Genomic DNA, 6,237 nt, shown 5'->3' with positions numbered 1-6,237 from the left:
AAGTGTGCGTCTACCTGACTCTACAACAATAACTAGAGTCCTTTGGGTTGTTTTCCTAACATAAGATAAGTACACATAATAGGCTAAACACTTACCAAAATATTAAAACAAACATAAAATGTGAATCAATTTCTATTTTATTTTATTATACAAAACAAATGTACATGACTAAAGGCTATAGGTGATAATATATATATATATATATATATATATACATATATATATATATATACTAGTCGTTTACCCGCGCGATGCGGCGGGAAACATATCACTTAGGTTGGAGAGTTTTGGGCTATGTACGGGGCAGTTCGGTTTTTGAGCTATAACCAAAACCAAATTCGCGATGCAACAAAAAACACAACACTTGTTAGTAATTCTAAGGGTGTGCATGAGAAGGTTCTGTTCAGTTGGGTTATAACTATAATCCAAATTTTCGGTTAAGGTACTTTTAAACCGGTCATGGGGATTTTAAGAGTTTAAAAAAGATGTAAACAAACCGAACTGCACCAAGCCAACAAAAACATAACCATGATAGAGCAACTGGGACAAATTCAATATACTAACTAAACACTTTAATGCATATGGTATGATATTATGCCATGATGAACTATGTGATAATACAAACCTACCTTCCTGTTAGGGCCGGCCCAAGCCCAAGTATTTTGAGGCTTGGGCATTAGGCCTCCAAATCAATAGGGCCTCCAACTTAAAAAATATATATGATATTTGGATGGGCTAAACTTATCTTTACACATACAAAAAATATATAAAAATACAAAAAATATATAAAAATACAAAAAATATATAAAAATACAAAAAATAATAAGTTAACTTCGCCAACAATAAACCTTTTAGATTATTTTGCCGGTCCCAAGCCCGGGTAAAAGAGGGTTTTTTCTCAAATAGTGGTTTCTTTTCTTTTTTTTTTTTTTTTTTTTTTTTTTTTGAAAAACTCGAGTTTTAAATTTGCTTTAGGCCACCAAAATGGTTGAGTCGACCCTGCTTCCCGTAAGCGCATCCCATCAGCTCCTGTTTTTTTTACCCGTTCTGAACCAGCAAGATCAACCACATGAAGCTTAGCCCACTTACTTTAGCAAGGGTGTTGGTCTTTGTAGTGAATAATATCAAGTTTTGTTATTTTTCTTTCAAAAATCTTATTCGCCAATTTGCTCTTAAATTCAGCATTAACATCTCTATTAGGCAAACATATTCCACAAACAAGATTTGCAAAACATTTCATCTAAAATCATAATCACCACAGATGTGATTCAATACTTCAAAAACACAAAGTACATATTAAACCAAACATCCTACAAAATAACCTTTCAACAGCCAACAAAAACAAAAAATATGCAACAAAATATTATCTAAAATCATAAAAAACCATCACCAAACCCATGCTCTTGTAACCGACTCGTGTCGACGCAGATGACCAGACTCAAATGCGGACCCGACACTGTTGACATAATTGACCAATTTGATTGCGACCGGAAACTTTTTGTGCAACTTCCAAAACAGCCACCGATCATCATCATTTGACTCTCGAACTAACACCACCGCCGATTCATATTAAAACAAGCCGATGATTTTTGTATTCACTTTCAATACAGAATGTAAACTGGTTAAATAACAAAAAAAAATTATTAAATGTGTAAAGTGTGACAATCCATATGAAAACCAAATTGATCCTTTTTATAAAATATTTCTTAGATCATACCTGAACATGCTCCCACGACCTGACAAAACCTTCAGCAGATCATGATAAAATTATGTCATGGGACTTTATGTCACCTATTATGATGCACTTAGAAATATTAAAATCATGCAATATTGGTACACCTAATGAAAACTTAACATTCTTAATAAGGTTTAAAAAGATTTGATATAAATGCTTCAAACCTTAATATCTCTCTGCATTAATCTCTCAAAATGAATAATGATTACTTTGAAAAATCGTTGAAGTTAAAAACGAATAACGGACACTGCAACCTACCTAACACGCATGCCTTCTTCGATATCAGTTGGTGAAACTTTGTCACCCAACCCAACAACAAACTGTAAATTTATAAAAATCAAATATCAGATGAATTGGTCCAGATATAAACAAGTATGAATATAAACTTAACCAAAGTTTCAGATACCTTTGCAATTTGTTTGACATTGATATCTTTGTGCATCAAGCCACCTGCGTGCATAAACAACACAACATTTGTAGATCGGAAAGAAAAAAAATGTTTTTTTTTTTTGTTACAAGGTAATATGAAGTTATGAACCTGAAGAGGTTGCTCCTCTTGCATCATTTGTTTATTGGAAACAAGATCCCATTGGCTAGGTGCATCTAGACCAGTGTCTGATTCCTTAATACCTGTCAAAGTTGAAGATGATTAGAACTCCAGTTCGGGAAAAAGTTGGGCATCGTATTTGACTAACAGTATCGACATTATGTGTGTGTAGGATATACCATAAATCACAGCTAAGGGGTTGTTTATAATTAGAGATGGCAAAAAAATCCACAATCAACACAAAATCCCGAAACATTCCGGATGGCTATTCGAGTATGGTATTAGTTCTAAAAATTTTTAATGGGTTTGGGACGGGTATGGTATTAGTATTAGGTGATACCCGCCCAATTACCCACAACAAAACCGTATATAGTAGTATTTTTTATAATCTTAAAAGATATCATAACCCGACTGCTTGGTTTTAAAAAGCAAGAAGCACGTAAAAAGCGATAAGGTCTAAAACTTAGGCGCCAGACAAAAAAGCACACTGATTTTCATACCCGAGGTGCAAATAATTATACAATTTTTTGTATATTTTCTACACGATTCTAGCATCAGTTATCCAATATTAAGAAAAAAGTAAACTTTATATATGTTTTAATATGGAAATTACATACATGTACAACCTGAAAAGCATGTTGTACAACAACTTGCTACCAAAAGCGCAAGGGCTTGAGCCTTGTTGCAAACGCCTAGGGCGCGCTTTTTTAAACCAATATCATACTATAAAGTTGTAAACCAAGATCATTGAGATACATCACATCATGAAGGATTAGAAACCATTCCCTTTTTCGCCAATGCAACACTAAGAGCTATAATACAATCTGCTGCAGCCACCGAAAGACGTGTCGGTAACTCAAACCCACCTTGCAAAGTACTACAGAAAACAAATATCAAAACTGTTACGTAAAACAAAATAGATTTTACTTAAAGTTTGTAATATGAACGCCCATCGAGAAATGGGCCAAATACGAAACTCTTTGAAACGGGTCAAACCTTGTAGAAGAGGTGAAGGGCCCAATAAAATCTAGCCTGTTTTCTAGTAAATGGGTTTAAAAAATGGCACCTTTATGTTATAGCATAAGAATAGATGATGTACCTTTTCTTAAGACCCGAGAGAAGATGATCAGCATGTAGAAGATCGTACGTTCTTGGGTAAGTGTTGAATGATTCACACCAGTCATGATATATCCCAAATAGTCCACGTTCGTATATAATTGGAAGTGTATCTGGGGAATCAAGTGGCACCACATTCATTACCCTGACTTTCAGATCTCTCAATGCAGCAGCAAATCTAGAAACATTTGACAACAATAAACAACCAACATCTTAAACCTTGTAACAAATAGGGGGTGTTTGGGGGAATTTATGCATTAACACTACACTTTTGGACCATTTGGTGACCCCCTCGTACCGAATATTAAAAATGGACAAACCACGTACCTGTTTTCGTTCTGTATACTGTATACTGGAGTGTACCTCGATCCAGGTGACTATAATCCCAGCCGCTCTGCCTCGTAGTTTCATATTTTTGACCCGTTTGGGATATACCCTGCATTTATGTGAAGTTTGAGCATGTTAATGGTTGTTTTTGTTCAAATAAACTTATATTTTATAACTATACTTATTTAATTTACAAACATAATCTGGTTTGCTTACCTACTTTTTGTTTCAACTATCCCCATTCCCATTTAGCTTCTGACAGACTCGGGTAGAGAAGATACAACAGAAGAAGTTGCTGATAAACTACAATCCTGGCATTTAGAATGAAATATTATTAGTTTTTTGATAATTGATAGTCAAACACTTGGTTTTAAAAAGCGTAAGGCGCAAGGCATTACTACCAAAACTGACTGGGATCGGCTTGGGGTCAATACATAATAACAACATCAGATATGCACTGCCAATATCAAACCAGTCAGTTAACAATACAGGTCAATGAACAATCAACCTTACAAAAACATTTCTGAATCATATCAAATGATTTGTCACCTATTTAGATTAAAATCTTCAATCACGACAGTAAGCATAACAACTGAATAAACTCAAAATTTACCTATGAAGATAAGGGGGCATAATTTAATCCTTTAAGGTGTTATCATTATTGGTATGATACACACATTCAAATCGAAAGCCAATGACATTTAGTTGCTGAAGACAGGCAAGTTATACTATAAGGATTTGAAACGTATTAAGGAAAAGGTTAAACAAACCTCTTTTCACACCCGTCTAAAAGAGGCTCAAGTGGAAGCAAAGAACAAACAGATAGAATCAGACCCTTAATGAAGTCTTCTGGAAACTTATTGTGAATACATTCGATTCCCAGGATGACACCAACTGTAGCAGCATCTTTCTTAGTAATCATGCCTATAAGCTTACTGTAACGTCCACCCACATCAATTAAACAAACCTGAGAAATATAAACATAAAGATAAGGTTAAAAATAAATTCATGCTCAGTCTGGGCCTGAATTATATTCATATAAGGGGGAACATGGGTGGACGTTAAAACAATGATGAATGATATTCAAACCCTAGATCATCTTCAACTGTATTCACATTTCTAGAAAACAAAAACCGTAATCAATACAAAAATATATACTCTCTCCGTAGATCCATTCACAAAACATTAAAAAAAAACACAAAACCAGCACAGATCTGAATGTATTATAACAGATCTGACAAAGATGTTTATAAAAAAACTTAAATGATATAAAATTTAACAAGCAAAACTATAGATAGGGTAAAAAACGGTACCACTAAGGCTGAATTTGAAGGTTCTTGAACCAAGCCGCACTGTTCTCTCTTTCACCTGTTCATCGGTCTTCGTCTTCAACTATATTCAAATTTCCAGAAAACAAAAACCCTAATCAATACAAAAATATATACTCTCTATGTTGATCCATTCACAGAACATTAAAAAAATCACAAAACCAACACATATCTAAAAGTATAATCACAGATCTGACAAAGATTTAAAAAAAAAACGTACAAGATAGGGTAAAAAACGGTACCGGTTCCATGGATGAAAGGGGAGAAGACGGTGATGGCGACGACCGGTTCCATGGATGAAAGGTGGAGGTGCGGTGGAGGATCTAGGGTTTGTAGTGAAATGTGGAGCGGCGGATGAAACAATTGTGGTTTAGAGAGTGATAGAAAGAATATATTGGATCCATCAAATTAAAAACGGGTCAAGTTGATCCGGTAAGATCCGTGTGGGTATCATCAGGTGTTGAAAACAAGTTTTCAACACTTTGTGCTTAACAGGTTTGTACAATGGGCTTAAAAGACTTGTAAAGTGGCAAATGACCATTTCTATCCTTCCTATATGCTTTATAAAGTAGTATAGATATATATATACACACACACACACATAGTGAAAGTATAAAATACAATATCTCTTAACGTACAATACGTACCATATCGTGAAATCGCACATTATAAAAAAGCATGCTCGAAATCGCATGTTGGTATTTTTGATGAAATCACATGTTGGTTTTTTTATAGCAATTTCGCATGTTGGTAAATATGATGAAGTCGCATGTTGGTATATAAAGCAATTTCGCATGTTTGTTTTTCAGCACAAATCGTATGTTCAAAAATGAATTCGCACCGGATCGGACGGCTGAGATTATCGCGTATATATTGTACGACAAGGGCCATTGTACGTTAACCTAACCCGATATATATATATATATATATATATATATATATATATATATATATATATATATATATATATATATATATATACCATCACTATTATCATCTGAAACCTCAACTTTAGCTGGACCAGGTGGTGGATGTCCTATGAACTAATGTAGCTCACACGGACCTGCTTCCAACTACTTATATCAAGAGGTGGTTGCTTGTTAAACCCATATGGTAATGGTCCATCATTGGCTTGGTTTTGTATCGTTGCTCCACCTGATATAACAATTATCATTGATCCATAA

General features: G+C 34.4%; 1 long non-coding RNA gene across 5 annotated transcripts; it reads right to left on the bottom strand.

Annotated features, from left to right (window-relative positions):
- Positions 1 to 1,312: 1,312 nt before the first annotated feature.
- Positions 1,313 to 5,410, bottom strand: LOC110906518. 5 transcript variants are annotated; one of them, XR_004881899.1, is made up of 12 exons: positions 5,274 to 5,401; positions 5,039 to 5,117; positions 4,496 to 4,692; positions 4,127 to 4,182; positions 3,942 to 4,036; positions 3,726 to 3,834; positions 3,382 to 3,576; positions 2,274 to 3,159; positions 2,142 to 2,185; positions 1,994 to 2,055; positions 1,718 to 1,791; positions 1,313 to 1,618 (listed from the first exon to the last, which is right to left on the bottom strand). It is a non-coding gene; the product is annotated as an uncharacterized LOC110906518 (long non-coding RNA). The 5 variants fall into 5 exon arrangements; XR_004881895.1 differs by having other exon boundaries at positions 1,314 to 1,618; positions 5,296 to 5,410; XR_004881897.1 differs by having other exon boundaries at positions 1,314 to 1,618; positions 3,946 to 4,036; positions 5,296 to 5,410.
- Between the last annotated feature and the right edge of the window lie 827 nt (positions 5,411 to 6,237).

This window comes from Helianthus annuus, chromosome 2 (assembly GCF_002127325.2).
Source record: "Helianthus annuus cultivar XRQ/B chromosome 2, HanXRQr2.0-SUNRISE, whole genome shotgun sequence".
NCBI classification, from domain to species: domain Eukaryota; kingdom Viridiplantae; phylum Streptophyta; class Magnoliopsida; order Asterales; family Asteraceae; genus Helianthus; species Helianthus annuus.
The sequence above is the reverse complement of the archived record's forward strand: the minus strand, read 5'-3'. Positions and strand labels throughout refer to the sequence as shown.